An 18207-nucleotide genomic window follows, 5' to 3' on the forward strand; every position below is an offset into this window, starting at 1 on the left:
AATGCTGGAATCCAGCAAGGTCGAAAGAGTCACACAGATGAGAAGAATGAGAATATTCCCTAACATTTGTTTTCAAATGAGCAGCTCTAGCAGCAGAACAAGCAGGGAAGTGTGCTCTACCTAGGGACTTGTGTCTCCTGACTGGCTTCTCTGGTGTCTATTAAAGTACAAGGAGTGATCTGAATATTTTGCTCCTAAGTGGGCTATTCATACTGTCCCTCCATCGCGTGAGATTTCTTGTGCTGGATGTATTGAGCTAATGCCTGGGGCCTCTCCTCCTTGATGGGTGTGTTTGTAATGAATTCTCCCTTTATTTGGTAGCTTATTTCCATAAAATTTCTTGGGCCTTAGTATCACTTTTTTTTTTTTTTTTTTTTTTTTTTTTTTTTTTTTTTTTTTTTTTTTTTTTTTTTAATCTTCATATCAAATTTGATCAAAATTAATCAAGTAGTTCAGGAATAAGTGGGCTGGTAGTGAAAAGGAATGAGGGGGATACACGTGACCAAACACTCAGATACAAGATTCAGAAGTCTTGTGTCCTTTATAAACCAGGCTGAAAGAAACACAAACAACTGAAAGTAACAGGCTCTGAAAGAACATTTTTACTAGATTCTTGGCATTTTTCTCTTTCAACTGAGTTCCTAGACGTTTAATAAAAAATTAAGAGTACCACCTAAAAAAAGTACAGCTGCTGCATGTCATTAAATCTGAGTGGTTTGCATTAAGTTGTTTGTGCTGGAGTCTGATAAAGAATCTGAGTTTCACTGCCTCTCCCTTTGGAATCCTCACAGAAATCCAAAGGTGCATATTTTAAGGAAATGTTTTGAACAAAAGGAGAAGGAGGCCGCAGTCATGGTGCTGGGAACTGAAGAAGAAAATACCTGCATGACTGAGCTGCCCTTTTCATCCAGAGCAGTGTGAGACAAGCACAGAGAATCAAAGCCTGAGCTCCAGATGCCATGTACAGTTGGAGATGGCTTCCTGCCAGCGAGTTTCCAAAGCAAACAAGGAAGAGCAAATTTGTGTGGCTTGAAGTGAAGCCACGCAGGGAGGCAGTGAACAGGGTGGTTCTCTTCAGTGTGGAAGGGAATGTAAAGTGCTTGAGTACAATGTCATTTTGGCCAGAACAGGGCCTGAAAGAAACAATATAATTTTCGACTCTGATCATAAACTCTCTTGAGGTAAATCAAGTTGGTATTTCAATAGTGTTTCAGCTGGATGATATAACACTGTATCTCTGCCTTCCTTTAAGGCATGTCTGCATGACTTAGTGTGGTTTCTGATACTGATAACCAAGTTAGCACTGAAGTAGATCAGAAATAAACTCTAGATCAAACTATCTGGGGCCAAATGGACTCTACGGTGTCAATCTGTACCATCTGCAGATCTATGCATTTGGTCATATCAGGTGATAAAAGAAGGTGACTTCTAATGTCCAGGTAAGTGTGTGGAAACTGCATGTAGAAAAACTTCAGAAACAGGGTGAGTGGAAATGCCTATTGGTGTAAGATGCTTTCCAAGGCTAATATAGTGAAGGAATGTTGTTGCTGAAAATAAATACCATCCAAGGGAAGATTTTCAGTCTTCCAGCCTGCTTGCCCACTGTGCTTATCAGCTTCAAAAGTTGTCTTTTACGAACACTAGAAAAAGTTCCTGCCTTGTCACCTTCTTCTGTGACAGGAGAGCCGAGTGCTCTCTTACTCGTGGTGCCCCAGAAGCACCTGGTTCTGGTTTATGGCTTGGAAACCTCAGTCCTTGTTGTTTGTGGATTTACTGCTGAGGGGTCTGCTTACAAAGCAAAAGAAATGAATTCATGGTTTTTATAGCAGTTCACCTGAGAAATTTCTAAATGGGATTGCACCTTCACAGGGATGAGTATGGAGGATTACAAATTGAAAATGATGGCTTCAGTTTTTTACAGCAGAGGTCTGGATAGCAGGCAAACTTAGTATGGGATAACAATTTGATATCTGAGACTGATTCATTCAAAGGCCGTGGCTGCACCCTGTACTCTCCTCTGCTTGGTTATCCCTTGAACTGAAAAAAAGACCACAGAAACTTAATGAGAAACAAATGTTGCTGCTGTATTATTGTCTGCAGTGGGAAGCCAGACTGTAGAAAACACTATGTAGCTGTTTCAGTCACATTTGGTTGCTTGTTTTTTTTTTAAATGATAAATAATTCTGAGTTCTCTGCTAGTTCAGAAGTTTGGGAACATAATGACAGGCGTGAGCTGTGTCCCCCATGCAGCACTGATGGAGAAAACATGCAATTGGAGGTAACAGCATAGTCTCTGGGACTGGAGTGAGATTTCTCCAGAGGCAGACGTGAGCATCTTTGTATGTGCAGTGGGAAGAATGCATGTTACTGATCACATAAAGCAGCACTGCTCATGCAAATCAAGTACATATGGATCTCCACTAATCATTTGCCATGACTGCATAGGAAAAGGCAGAATCCATGAATGTTCAAAAGTGAAGCGATCAGTTTCCCTGTCTTGGGTACCTGTGCTCCCTACAGAAGTTTTCAGGCTGAATGTTGGCGTGCAAAAGAACTACCACATAAAATGAGGAGCCTCTTAAGGCCAGGCAGTAAAGGGCACCTCCTCTGGTGCTTTGGCAGCTCTCTCGAATCCCCACAGGATTCAAGTGTCAGCCACATGGTGAAATAATCAATGCCATTTCACAGGGGCCAGAAGGGGCTGCCCAACATGGCTCTGAACAAAAGGGTCAGAATGTTTTAAATTGAATTGAGCCTCAGTTTTCAGTTCATTCTCTTTTCCTTACCTTAAAAAATACCAAAGCAGCAAACCCACTCCAAATCAATGCTGGCTTTTTTTTTCTCTTGTTTTAGCTAGACTTGCCATATAGATTCTAATCATGCGTACTTATTTTAAAAATGCCCACTAATTCTTCCTGGTGCATGTATTAGTAGTAATGAAATATATAAGTCTTTATGTTTTTTGAGAGAACTATTTCTGAAACCAAAGATTAAAGCATCTATTTGCCATTCTGCCTGTGTGGGCACTGGTTTTTATGTTGTTAAAAATCAAAGAATAACACACCATTATCTTCAAACTACAGATGTTGCTCCTGGTTTTATTCCCACTCTTCTCTTAATGCTGCATAAAGTTTTAACTTGTGCACATTGGTACCACCTGATCTCCAAAGTGTCTGGATGGTTTATTTCTATAGCTCTGTCTGCTTAGAGATTGCTTTTTTTTTTATTATGCAGCATTTTAGAGTGTATTCTGTTACAATTCAGGGTGAACCCATTTTAGAAAAGCTCTGTCTATATATATGTATATAAAAATAAACTATATTATGTATGTATGTATGTATATGTGTGTGCTCATACATGTGTAGTTAAAACAGAGCTGTCCATTTCCAAGAGTGGAAATGTAGCCTGACCACTGCAAGTGTAGATTTAATGTATTTCTTCCAATACAATTATTTCAAGATGCAGTGACCTATTGTAGAAAAAAAAAAAAAAAAAAAAAAAAAGCCATATAAAATTTTAGGAGCCTAGTACACTGAAGTATGTTTCTGATTAATTTGTTACTTAAACAGCCTGGACTGTTCAGTGAGAACTGGGGATTTAATAGCAGCTACCAGCTGAAATAAATGGTGTTTGCTTGGCTGATCATTTTAGTCAGCTTTGAAAATTTTGAACATGATTTTATATCTGATGGTCTTTTGGGATCTCCAAGAAACAAGCCCAACTGTCCTTGCAAGGCATCTATGCTCAGGGGAAGGCAGACAGATGATGGCACCTGGTGATCAAAGATGCCAAAGTCATCAGGGAACTCTACAGACACCACTTTGGGAGCTCATTCACAGCTACATCTTGGACCAGATTGTAAATCAGTGCCATCTGTGTAATCTCAAAGACGTAAGCAAAGAAGCAGCCAGCTAGATGAGGACATCTAGCTTTTTAGATACATCGCAGCCTTAACCACAATATGGAAGTTTGTGCAAGTCTGTTCTTGCCAGATTGTCAACCTCAAGTGACAGCTGTCCAAGCAAAGACACAGAGCACTGCCTGACATGCTGCAAAAAGTGCTGTAATTCTTCATTCTCTTTCATCAGCCAGCAAAGGGGAAGAAGTCCAATACCCAGATTTCTTAAAAAAAAAAATAATTATAAATATCCAGGCAGATCCAGAACCTCAACATCCAGATATAGACAAATGACAGAATGAGGGAAAAGGGGAGGAAAAATTTGAACTAATGCCATTGTTCTTCTCAGTTCTATGTCCAGCTTCTCCAGATAGCAGTCATTGCTCATCTGTCACTCATCATTCAAGAGCAGGAGACTGCTTTGGGCTGAAACATTCCCTACCACCCTTGTTCAACACTGTAGAGGCATTGCCCCCAGGAGCAAGTGGTCCTAAGTGAGCTATCTCAGAATTAGTGCTGGGGCTCTTGCCTTGCTCTTTTCTGTGCATTGCTACAGATAGGCCACACAAATCCTGAACTGAACAGTTTTTCCCCAAAATCCGTAAGACACTTCCTAAAGGGATCACCAGAATGATCTCACTCACAGAAGTGTGCCAACACTTTATCATCTTGGTCTTGTATAAAGCTATTCACATGTATTAAAGAGTTTTGCTGAAAACCATGATCACCCATATTTCACTAACAGAAGGTACTGAGTCAGACAGAAGCTTGGACTGGACCTATGTGTTGCACACTAATAAAATCACAGACAGAACCCAAACCTCTCCCTTCAAGACTCAAACCTGTGCTTCACCCAACAAAGACCCCACTGTCTTCATGAAGCAGGGGTCCACTCTGGACACTGAAGAGCTGATTATACTGGAAAATACCTGCATTTTAAAGATTGTTTGGCACCCTGAAAAAAAAAAATAAGAGTGCACGTTCTCCACAGTTACCTCCCAAAATGGTTTTGTAGGGTAAGCACTGTAGCTGATCCTACATGTATTTTCACCTCATGACCCTCTCTATTTCTTCAGCCTCCTCTTTGCATTCTGGGTGGTGAAGGAGCTGAGAAAAGGAATTTTACACAGCCCAGAACTGTACAAAAATACCTATTCAAGCCTGTAGCGAGAGCATCTGGGCTAGGCAGAAATGTGAAGGGATGCCTGACAGTGAGTGTACGATGTCTAGTGCCACACAGTGAAGAGCAGCCAAGATTCCCCCAAGTGATGTCTCTCAGGCACAGCACAGCACCACACAGAAGCCTTCTTCACTTCATGCTGGATGTGTTGTGCTGAACTTCACTGAGCACCTATGTGTGCTCAGAGCTACCTGCAGTGCCCATCCACACATACACGCTCACCTGTGGGTAACAGCGTGTTCTGGGAGTGCAGGCAGTAGTCTAAGCATTGCTTGCATTTGGGTGGTTTGCTCTGTGGTGAGGACAAAGGCAGCCTTTGGAGTGTATTTAGTCTTCAGAGACAAATTTCCTCCTGCAGTTCCCTGGGAAAAAAAAACCAACACATCTCAGCTGATGCAAGACATTGGGATGAAACTCCTTAAGTTTTAGTAATCCCAGAGAAAGAAAGCACCAGTGACGATATCAGGCAGTGCAGGAAGACTGTAGTTTGCTCAGTCAACTTGGATTATTTCTGCACTCAAATCATTGGTGTCCCTGGAGCTCTGAAGTCCCTAGCATTTATAACATCTTGCCCTTAAAGCACCCGATCCTTTCTTCCTTCAAATTTTTTATGAGCTGCAACTGCTTATGAATGAATTGCTCCCTCACACACAGAGGGGTTTCAATGGAGAAACATGTTCTATACTCTTATATTGATCAGCACATGTCCACTGGGACTGCTGAATCAAAGTCTCAATGTTTTCTCAGGTTGTTCTGTAAGAAAACTGGATACTGAGAAAATAAGACCGTAATTCTTCTTTGTTTACACTGATGGCATTGAATTTCCATGGAGGAGCAGTGAGTTAATTTGAGGAGAACTTTGCTTTTATGGGACAATAGGTCAGGATGTCATATAACACTCTTCCTCTGCAGCCCCATGACAACAACTGTATAGGAGAAGACAGCTCGGACTGACAGTCCTCCTGATCCCAAATGGTTAGATGGCAAAGTGTGACTCCTTTTAAGCTTTTGAATGGCTTGGGAGAGAAATTTTGGTCTTTTCATTCTGCCTGTACTTCATGTATAGAGTTGGAGAGTCCTCTAACACACGGGCAGAAAATGTAGAATGGACAGACTAGGACTCTGCTCTGGTAAGTAGGGTGGAGATGGCCACCCCTGACAGGGCAGTTCCAGTGGTTTCCTAGGGGAAAGCCCACCCTGAGCTACACAGCCCAATGATCATAGCACAAGAAAAGTGATGAATTGCTCTGGCATCAGTGGGTGGGAAGTTGGAAAGTGCTTTGGAGAAGAAGAGCAAGAATTGCTCTCTGGACACTTGCTCTTGTTTTCTTCAGCTTTGGGATTACCATCCTGAGCAAGGGAAATGTGAGCTGATACGGAAACAAAGGGCAGTTTGCTTTCCCTTAGACTTTTAAAGCAGTGACTGTAAGCTGATTCATACCTTGTGCTGAACTGATGAGTGCATGAGAAGACTACAGCAGGGTGACTGCATACCCATCAGCCTCCTTAGCCCTTGAAGTAGGCTACAGGCTTAGTGACTTTCATCATCTGCATGGGTTTGAAGCACGGTGCTGCTGCATGCTGTTCTGAGCTCTGCCCTTCCAGCTCCCTCCCCTGTTTCTCTACCCCCTGAATGGGATGATTGAACTTGTCCTACAATCTCATGCAGGGATGACAGGGATGCTCCCACCTTCATATCCACAGTCATACCCTGAGCCCCCTAAAATAAAGCTGCTTCTAAATCAGCGGAGAGAAACAGCTTTGGCAGTGTGGAATCTTCCCACCAGTCTTAGAAATTGATTGCACAGGAAAACTTCTCTGGCTGTGCCTTTTCTGTCTGCAGAGGGATGCCAGCTGACTGCTTTAGAGAAGGAAGCAGCTTCTAGAAGGATAAATTTAGATGAAGCCTTAGAGCATGAGCTGTTGCCTTGTCCTTATGTTTTAGTAATGTCTTTCTCCCCTCTCTGGATGAAAAGCACATGGCTCTCATACTCTTAGTAGTTTCTCAAAGATTTTCCTCATGCTGGGCAGCTGCTTGAAAAAATCATCTAACTGAGGGCAAGAAGGGGAGGTGGAAGGCTGGCTGAAAAGAGGGGGAAGGAGCTGGTGCCTGGGTGAGTGGCACAGGAAAGCAGAAAGAGAGTCATTCTCCACAGAAATATTTATTTATCCTAAGTCAGTATGCAAACACAAGACACAGCTGTTAGCTTTGATTATGGAGACTGTGATTCGGTAGCAGTCTCTATTTGTGATCCTCAAATGGATTATTTTACAACCTTTTACTGGATTACAGTCTTGTTAAGGAGCTTTGAACTTTATTCCAGGGGAACCAGTTCAAAGGGCAGACAGCTGAAACACAAACAGTTTTTTAATTTTAAGTTGAACAATGCCAGTGCAAATATCCTACTAAGAAAAATGTCAAGTCCCCAAGGTATTAATATACAAATGCAAATGAAACCAGTAATAAATATCAGGCAGACTTTATCTGGGTCTAGAGAGAGAGCTTTCAGTAAATAACAGATTATATTAAATTATCTACAGTTAAAACTATAGTTTCACTAGAAGTGACATAAAATCCCCAAAAAATAATCAGACCATACAGTGACACACTATGACCTGCTAAAGTGTTTCAGTTAGGATTGTACGGCCTGAGCATTTATGTTAATCAACTCCGTTAGGGCTGCTGCTTTTAGTATTTTTCTAAAAAGCAAAAAAGGAGGTTTTTTTGTCTACCAGGCACCTGATTACACCTGATTACATACAGCCACAGATGTTTTGTTTAGGAGCCTTCATATATTAAAACAGAAGTGGAATTAGAAGGTGCCTGCATAAAGGAGGGCTTAGCCAAACTGTGGGTTGTGCTTTCTGGGGAAGATGGATCTATGAGCATTCCTCTAGGATGCTCTTGTTCTTTTTCACAGCAAGGTAGTGCAGCCTCAGTGCTAAGTGGTGCTTCAGCCTATTTGGCAGACCCCAGCATCCTGTGCCCTGTGCTTTGCTGTGGTGCACCTTAGTGCAAGGAAACATCCTGAGACTTCCATTGACCAGGGAGCAGAAAGTGCTCATCAGGGAATGTGGTGTCTGAGCAGTTTCCCAGATGGCTGGGGAGACACCCACCAATCCTCCTTGCCCCTCACTGCAGTGCTTCTGCAGGGGTGAGGAACTATCCTGCCCCTTTGCCCTACAGCTTTCTCCACTTCATATGCCCTGCTGAAAGGGCACAAATTTTATTGCGATTTCCTGATAAAGCTTCTCTTCCCTTATGAAACCTCTTTGCCTAAGTTAAGGGTGGTGTTGCATGACAAAAGGCAAGAAAAAGGGAATCTTACAGAGGAACTGAGATCCAATGCAGAATACAGAAGACAAGAGCAAATTTGCTGCCAAATGTTTTTTGGTACTGGCCAAGTTCTTGCAAACCCTGAGAAAATAAGCATATGCCAAACTATGTATGGGTCTGTTTGTGAAAAGGAGGAGGCCTCCAATTCTGCACATGTTCATGTACATGAGCATCTCCTTGCATCTGTAAATTGCTCGTGAAGCTACCTACAATTGTAAAATGCCTTAATTGTGTAGGAACTGGACCTTTGTGTAGCCAGATTGCTTTTGCTATCTGCTGGGAAATCTTCATGCATTAGTTTCTTCCTGCTGTCTCAGAAAAGGTGCTCAAACAACCTGCTGGCTTTTCCACAGCTCCTCTTTGCTCTTCTTTCATGCACTAAGGGGGATCCTGACAGGGGCCAAGAGGTAAAGTTGCTCTCCAGCAAATTCCGTGGATGACTTAAAATGAAGACCCTTCCATGGCACAGGTACCAGCCCTCTGTGACAGGGGGAGGGTGGAGTGCTCTTCTCTGGACCCAGACAGGCACTGGGGCACCTCGTTCCCTCCAAGGTGCCTTCTGGACCACAGACTGTCTCTCAGCCTCACTGAACCTCCCCATCCCCTTGATGATCTTAAAGGACTTTTCCAATGAAAATCATTCCATGATTCTATGACACTATGATCCCTGCTGTCCTCAGCTGTCCCTGCAGCATGGATTCATTTGCCTTTCCAAGAAGTCTTTGGACACACAAGTACAGCTCGATGGCAGTCAGGAGGTGTTCACAGCATGACAAGGGTGATGAGGATGAGGAGAGAGGTACTCGGTGCATTATTTGCAAGATTTTATCGGTGAGGTGAGTGTAATTTACGTGCCAAACAGAAAGTCCACAACCAGGGCTGGACTGGGCTTCCACTGTTTTTTTCCTGTGAGCAGACACAGACATCAAAGGTGCCTTCTGTCACCTATAAATGACAGAAAAATGCCTTTGAGGTGTGATTCAGCCCCCTGTAGACTCTGATAACCCGTAAGCTAAAGTCCTGTTGACTGGGCACAGAGGGTACCACTCAGACCCTACTCCCAACTCCTCATCTGGGGTAGCTCCTGCCCAAACAAAGGCATCCACCAAAGCAGCATGTTAGGTGGAACCCATCCCAGCCTGGGGATGGGGACTGTGGAGACCCTTGCTCCTGGCTTGTTTTCCTGGAGAAGCACCAATGTGACCCAAGGAGAGACATTGTGGCTGCTCTCTCCTCATCTTCACCATGTATTGCTACCCTCACCTCACGCTGCTCACTTTGTGACAGGTTTTTTTGTTCTTTTGTGTTTGTTTTTTGTTTGTTTGTCTGTTTTAATTCACCATTCAAAATGACCATTTCATTCAACATCTGTTCCAGATAACTGGAAGCCTTGCATTTTGTTGCTGTGGGCAGAGCTGGGCACTGCTGTGGGGCTCACCTGGGCTGTTCAAGTCTGGAGGCAGGTCAGGTCCTACGGCTGGGTTCACCCAGATGTGCAGAATAAGCCCTAGCATTCACTCCAGTGGGTTGGATTAAATTAGTGGATAGTTTACCAGGAGTGCTAAATCCTTATGGTGATAAGTTATGAGCAGCTTTCATAGAAAGTTTAGAGCTCCTAAAAGCAATCAATAATCCCCCTATGTCACTGTAATAAAATTTCTGTCCCTTGTGGCTGTTAGAGAAGAATATTGAGGATTTCTTCCAGGTCAGTCAATAGATTTTGTGTTTTTCAGCATGTTATTGCAAGGGGGTAAATTTACCAAAAATCCTGTTGTCTGGGTGATAGTGTGACCTGAGCGTCTAGGGATGAACAAGTGGGTGTAGGGTACTGGCACTGGGAAAAACAGTGTCCTGCCTGTGGCTAAAGACAAAAAATCTGGGCAAATGAACCTTCATTCATGAAAAAAACCCCACAACAACTACTTTGAAGCACCCTTCCAGTAGGAGGATGACTGGGAGAATTTCTAAAACAGTGTTATTTTACTTCTCTGTCAGCAACTTAATTTAGATGGCTGCCTCTGTGATTACCTGTCTGTTCTAATGATCAGGTACTTACAGTCTAAGTAGTGAAAATTTCTACATTTCAGACTTCTAGTGTATCCAGAAATGTAATAGAAAGTTATTATTTTTATGCCCTGTCTCAGGTAGAAGTGGGGAAAACCAGTAATTAATTCTTTAAGTATAATTTTTATGGCTTAGCATAGCTCATGTGAACCATCTATATTAAGTAAAAATTTTAGGTGTCCCATGACTACTCAATGCCCCACACCTTGTCAGTTCTCATGTGCTGAAGATAATACAGTCAACCAACTAATAATTGTGGCAGATACACCTCTACACACTGAACTCTGTGTGTGTGTGTGTGGAGTGCAGTGCCACTCATTGATTCGTACAGATCAGCTGAGGTAACAGTTCTGCATTTATGAGTCTTCAGTCTTATGAGCTGTAGTCTTCAGCTGCTCCTCTCCTCTTATGCAGAATCAAGGAAGGTCATTCTTTTTTCTGTGTATTCCTTTCACGGCTGTAACTTTGGAAACATTTTTTTCTAAGGTGTTTTTATTTTCTTTACATCTACAGGGGAGCACAGTGAGACAATGTGAAATCAACTAGGTATTTACTTGTTAAAAAAACCCTTAATTTTGAAGAGAACCATCCAGCCCTACATATTTACTTTTGCACTAAGATGCATCATAATATTTCACCCGAGTAATGTCCTTAAACAAACACTGCCCTTAAGGCAGAGCTGAGCAACTCCATCCGGTTGATCCACAAATCAAAGATGTCTGGTGCAAGGGGATGTTAAGTGCAAAGCAAGCACTTCTTTTGTTTTTTTAGAGATGATGTATATTGTCTCAATGTCTATCAATACACTACCAATACAGTCAGAGCTGAAACAATATGGGTAGATGCTTTCTTTTAAAACTGCAGCGGAGCCATTAGCATTGATGCTGGGTATTTTATAATGCTTTATTTCCAACATTAGGGATGAACACGGCACAGAAATCTGAATATCTTTATGCTCTACTGTGACATGATGCCAAAGCATCAACATTTCTAGAAATTCAAGGGAACAACTAAGTCCTGGAAGAAGGGTTTCTATGCGTGTGCTTCTCTTGCTTGTAAAATTAGATGGGTTATTTGCCTCATGCAGGGAGGGCCAAGTAATCCCTCTGCAGCTGCCTGCTTCAGTGAGAGTCATGCCTGGGGCTTCTGAGTCTCAGGGGCTTCTGAGTCTCAGGGCTTCTGAGTTTTTCTGGTCAGAAGAAAGTTATTCCATTTATTGGATCAGAAAAGCATGCAGTTATATGTGCAGCAATTAAATATCCCTCTCACTGTGCAAGAGACAAACCATCACTTTAGATTAGCTCTCTTTTAGATGTTTTTCCCTTTGCCATTAGAGTAATTTAACCTCATCCCTGCCTGAGAATCCTGATTTGCTCTATGCCAGAGGAGCAGATACGTGTGTACTTACTGAATGTGTCATATGCTGTCCTGCCACAGAGCATTAGTGAGCAATGCTTTCACATGGACTGCAGGCCCCTTTTTGCTACCAAAAGGCAAAATGTGTACGCAGGAGGAAGGGAAAGATAGAGGAATTACAAAAATTTTGTGTCTCTGAAATGTGGTTTTACAGCTGTCAGAGTACATGTAATGTCTGCAGTGTATCATTGCCAGATACAAAGTGGTTCCATAGCCTGAGGAACAACTGACTTGAGCTGCAGAAAAAGTACCCACGTTTGTATTCATGCCCTTTCTACACCAGCACTGCACTTCAGGGAGCAGAGGAATTTCAGAGGAAGGGTAGGAGAGGAAGAACACTGTTTCCCAGCAAGCTGTGGAAACCAGGAGGATGGTGCCAGTAAAAATAATCAGGCCAAAACTAACGTAGGCTTGAGGTAAATGTCCAAATGTATCACTTTTTGTTTGGAAGGCCTTCTAAAGGACACCAAACACTGATCTATTGGTCTTGTTCTGGCTCCTGACACTCAGAATATCTGATTTTCAAGGTGGGATTGGAAAGAAGAGGATGTAACATTTAAAAACAAAGGAAATTTTAGTCCAGCAGCTCTCCTGTCTAAATAAAGTGGTCATTAACAAATGTCTTGAAAAATTTTGAGGTAGTCTCATCACCTGTTCACTTGATGGTATCATTACAGGCAGGGCCCTAGTGAATTCATGTTTCAGGAGCAGAAAAATGGTTTCTATTTTAAGTCACCATCTTGAATTTAGATTTCAGACTCATGGTTCCTATTGTGATGGTTTGTTATGACCTAAAAGTAGTGACCTAAGTCACTAGTAACTTAGACTTGAAAATAATCTTTCTGTTTTGAGAACACTCCTGGCTCCACTTTTTTATCCATTTTGAGGCAGAACGATCTTGTTACAGCTGAAGTTGATGGTAAGCCAGAGGAAGTCCTTCTCAAATCAGTGAACACCTTCTGCACAGGATAAAAAAACAAACTCTCTGAAAGCTGTAATTCAGTAAGTGTTAAGTGTTAACCTCACATTGCATATGTTGACAATTTCTGACCACTTTCAGGTCAAGGAATCAATTGCTACAGAAAATTGTTTACAATTTAAGCTAATGAATAAATTAGGGGTCATAATCCCTTCAACTGCACTACCTGGGGAGTCAATTTTATGAATGCCTACTTCACTGAAGATGTGACATAGAAATTGGATTGCTGTCCATCCCCAAAAGAGAACAGGCAGTCTAAATGAAATCACACTCACTGGTGTCAAAGAGACCAAGAAAAGTTTCACCCCAGCCTCTCAGTAAGCTTCTAGTAAAAGAAAATGTGAAACAGAAGAGTGGGTAATGATAAGATCAGCCTTAAAAAGTAATTCTTGCCAATTGCCAAGGTTTTATTTTAGTAGTGAATCTGGCCCAAATTCCATCCTATTTCCACTCAAAAAGATCCTGCTTCTAGTCAAATCATGCTTCTGTCTATGCAGCATGTAGCAAGGCTGTCAGGGAGAGCCAGCAACACTCACTTTTCAGCATTACAACCAACGTGGATGCCTTGCAATTTGGGATGGCCAGCTTGAGCTGGACTTGGTAGTATGTGTGTGCCCAGCTGTCCTAAGTTGTTCCACTTAGGTATAATGAAGCTGTACTGTACAGCAGAGGTTTTCCATCACTGATCAAGGTAAACCTAAAAACTTCTTAGAGGTTCTGTCAAAGAAATCTAAGACAGCTCACTGTCAGTATTCTTACATTCAATTTACAAGACTCTGAAACCTCCCACCTGAAAACACTGAAGTGCCCACAAATCAAACTTGAAAGCTTTCATTACAAAGAAATAACCACTTTCATACCCTTGTACTCCTTCAGTCATCTTTAGTAGTCCCCTCAGCATCTCCACCTGCCCCTTGTTTCCTTTATCGTTTAATAGTATGGGCTCAAACTCAGAGTATAGTGCACACATTACACATCAGAATCACAGCAAAAAGCAGAAATGAACAGAAAAAAATATTTGCTGGTGCAGAAATAAGTGACACATCTACATGGAGGCAGAGAATCTAGGTAGAACAGATCAATCTTTTCTCCTAACGTCATGAAATCTGTCAAAATAGGGTGCATACAATAAAGATAAAATCTAATGTGGTTTTTTTTTTTCTTCCTGCTGTGGCTGCCTGTGTTTCTGCAGTTTGAAGTTTGCATCCAAACTACAGAAAGTTGCTTTTGGTTCTCCAGATGAGTAATTGCTAGTGTATTCCACATTCTTTTACACTAACTAGTTGAACAACATGCATCTGGGACCTTCTAATGAAGCCTCTAGGTATTTTTTTGTAGCCTAAAAGGTTTTTGTTTTAAAAACATTCTTTCAAACTGAGTTCCACAGTTTTTTGTGGTTTGTTTGTTTGTGGCTTTTTGTGTGTGGGGGTTTGTGTCTGTGGTTTTTGTTTGTTTTTGTTTGGTTTTTTTTTCATTGCAGGGTGTAGGTTTGCTTGTTTTTCTTGGGGACATTTCCATGTGTTGATCATAATTGCCAGGCATTACTTGGCAGCTGTAGTATTTGGCTTCAGAGGCCACTGACTTTTTTATATATTAGTACATACATATGTATGCATATATACATATTTCAGCAGTGTGAGGATGTGGTTTGATGAGGTGTTAAAATGAGAGTGGGTCTAGGACTTGGTCAAAACCACCTTGGACCAACAATATGAAATGCCAGTTGTACATAAACTCCTTCTGTCAGTTTCAAATGTGTTAAAAGTGTTTTGATGGATTAACTTTCTGTTAAAAAACTTTATACTGGATCAGTATTGCCTGTCCAAATCCAAACATCCAATTATTTCAACACCTTTTGCCTGCCTTTCTTCTCACTGCCACCCAGGATTGTGCCCTCTAGTTGTTGAAGGCTTTGAGTCCTGTGTTTCCACTTTCTTTCTGCTGATTTTCCTCCACAAAGGGCAGATAGCAGCAATGAAAAATAAACCCCCAAAACTGCATAATATAGAAATATTATAAAAAAATAAAAAACCTGCACAAAAATAAAAAAACAGCAATAAAGAACTGAATGCAGACATACATGTCTGTGTGCACACATACAGGCGGTGATGATAGTTTGGACAAGCGAAATGCTTTGAGGAAATAAAACTAGCCTGAGCCTGTAATTAACACTTTCTGACCCTCACCAATTGTTCATCCAGCCTCAGTTCATGTATCACAGGCCATGCAGTTGTGCTGCAGCTCAGCATGGTGCTGTACTGCTCACTCTGCCGGCCTTGGGATGGATGGGTTCCCCTGCTCAGCTTTCCTCTTGCCCAGCTGTCCAGAGCCTTGCCACCAGGAGAGTTGGTCTGGAAACCAGTTCTGCCTGTGCTGGAAACTAGACTGCTCCAGATACAGCTGGTGTATGTTGTCCTTTTTTGTCTCACACACATCCAGGTGGTGAATCAGAGGCGCTGAGACCTTCTCAGAAAGCCAGCTGGCCACAGAGCTACCCCAGGCAGCAGAGAGATGCTAGTGGCAATCATCCTAAAATAGCCCAGGACAGAAGCACAGCTGAGTGGAAGGTGCTGACCCCTTTTTATTTCTTGGCTGAGGAGAACAGAATCCTGTGGTTGAAACCTGACAGCAAGACCCAGGTGTCCATCCTGGAGACTGCCTGCTCTTTGGTGGCCCAGTAGTAAGGGTTTATTAGGGGAATCAGGGGCTTCCTGGTGGGCCATGGAAAGAGTGTTCTGGGTTGAATCTATTCACAGCTCAAAGCAGTGAATTGCTTTTGTAATTGCTTTTGTCTTTCTGCTCTTGCTTTTGTATGCCCTACTTGTGAAGGGGAGCTTGTGTTAGGAGATGTAGTGGTGGCTGGGTGTTCAGGTGGTGGAGGAGTAACTCCACACATAAGAAAGTCAGGCTCTGTCTCTTCAGCACCTCATATCCCACCTACTTTCAATAATCCTCTCCAGCCATATTTTCTAGACCAAGAAAGTAATACGGGATCCAGTCTGCCACTGACTATGAAGTTAATGTAATGGTGGTGAGATGATGTAAGATCACCAGGATTTCTTGTCCTAGTTGCTGAACTGTCTCCCTTCCTTATCCACATGCTCTCTGTTCCTCATATTTTCTGGGTGCAAAGTTCTTTTTTCCCCCTATGGTTCTCGCATTATTTTCATTAAATCTTTGCAATCTCTGCTTTTACTTTATACAGCATTGAGATTCTTATTTCTGAGGATGAGATATCAAGGCTGCAGCAAGCCTATGACAGAAGAAGATGGAGCTGACACAGCAAGAAATGGAGGGCATGTAGAAAGACTGGTATTTCTTCCTTCCAGTTTCTGCCTGGTTCAGAGTTATAACCAGGAGTCACAATGAATGTCCCATAAAGTAACTAGCCAGCACTTCCCCAAACCTCACTGAAACATGCTGTCAGAGACTGCTGCTCCCACCTGTCAAAGTGTGCCCCATCTGTCTGCTCTTCCTGCTGTCACAGATATCATTCAGGATTACTGCTCAAGTGAAAGGGATCCTGGTAAGACGGTCCTGTCTGATCGTCCATCTTGTCTGAAGATGAGTTACACACTCAGAACCACAGAGATGCTGCAAAAGTCATTGTAGCAGAACTCTGGCACTCTATGAGGTTGCAGGGGATCAGGCTAGAGGCAGCGTGGGGCAGCAAGTGGCACAGCTCCAGCTCATATTGGTGTGAAATGACAAGGTTGCATGATCTCACTAATTTGGCAGTGACCTTTTGGAAGCCAGCCACATCACTGCAGCTTGAGCCAGCCCTGCTGAGGAATCCAATAATATACAGCTCTGGCACTAGGGCTGCTGTGGCCTGGGTCAGAGGACCTGCAGGACTGAACTGGCAGTTTATTGGAGAGTTGTGTTTATGGAATGCCTGCATGGTAACAAGAGCATCCCTTGTTTCCTTTCCAAAATAGAAGGATTTTTTCTTAATTGCATCCCTTCCCATTCTGCTGTCTCTTTAGAGTAAAATATTACTCTTATTAATTGTTGCATGGAGTGATTATGCTCTGATTTATCAGGCAAGTTTTCTTGAGTAGAGACGCACCCTTCTTATGTATCTATTACATAATAGTCACACAGAGAATTGCAGACAATTACACATCTGAATATGACACAGCTCACCCATTTCCTCAGCCTTGGAGATGTCCTTTGTTATCACTAATGTCTCTCTGATCCTGAGTTTTAATTTTCAGCCAAACTTAAAAAAAACATCATGCAAAATCCTGCCTTTACACACCATTGCTTGTGACACCCTCAGTTACTAAACCAAGAATGTTTGGTTTTTCTTTGTTTCCTTAAGGTAGAGAGTGTTCAGGTCTGCCAGCTCAAGTAGTAGTAGAACCCTGCCTGTGCTGTTCCAAAGAGGGAACTGCCCTATTTCAGGAACAGTAACCACCTATGAACATCACAGTCCTAGAGAAATGATGAGCAGCGGCTTCTTACTGTTCATCCCCGTAGTGCCTCCCCATGCTCTTTGTCAGCTGATTCATCTACATTTATCTATCTATCTATTTGCCACTGTTTTCTAAATTTTAAATAAATTTATCACCTTTCCCAGCTAGATGTAGATTAGGTACCACTTGGAGAAGGTATCTTTGGAATTGTATAGGCAATCTATCATTTATTACACACCACTCAACTCTGTTGACCAAGGCATAAAAGTTCATCTTTCCTGTATGTACTGAAGTTACAATAATAATAAATAGAATAAGTAGAATAAATAGAAATAAATAGAAAAAATGGAATAAATAGAAAAAAAATGGACTTCTGGGATATGTTATAAACAGTGTCCTGTTCTTTCTGCTTTAACAGCCCCCTTCGTCTTCCTTAAGTCCTGAATCTCTCCAACTATAGTAAGACAGAGGAAGAAACTTCAAAGATTCATTTATTCCTCTCAGTTCGAGAGGAGGAAGCAGGGATTATTACAAACCACTTTAATCTTGTCTGCATCACTGGAAGACACAAAAAAACTGGATCTTTGCTTTCCTTCACTTGCCTTCCTTTCTCTGGATGATATTGTTCATTTCTTGATATCTGCTTGTCCTCTGTAGCAGTTTTTCCTTCAAATGGGGTTATAATACTTAATGGATGGTTGAGGTTATAGCTGGATCATATAAGAAAGATATTAAGTTGGGCCATGCTCAGTATCTGAAATAGAAGACAAATATAAAGACCAGATAAAGTTAGACCACCTAGCAACAAAGTGAGGTCATAGCTGCTATAGTCTCATAGTCAGGTTAGAAATTCTGGTTTGCAATTCACTGAATAGTCCTAAGAAGTTTCATGAAGATGAAAACAACAGAGGAAGT

At 42.0% G+C, this 18207-nt stretch overlaps 1 long non-coding RNA gene across 1 annotated transcript in view; it reads right to left on the reverse strand.

Moving 5' to 3' along the window:
• Positions 1-360: 360 nt before the first annotated feature.
• LOC139797420 (uncharacterized) overlaps positions 361-18207 on the reverse strand; it is a 506940-nt gene continuing 489093 nt past the window's right edge. The window contains exon 3 of the long non-coding RNA XR_011726464.1: positions 361-416. This is a non-coding gene — a long non-coding RNA (uncharacterized lncRNA). The remainder of the gene's footprint in view (positions 417-18207) is intronic.

This window comes from Heliangelus exortis, chromosome 1 (assembly GCF_036169615.1).
Source record: "Heliangelus exortis chromosome 1, bHelExo1.hap1, whole genome shotgun sequence".
Lineage (NCBI taxonomy): Eukaryota > Metazoa > Chordata > Aves > Apodiformes > Trochilidae > Heliangelus > Heliangelus exortis.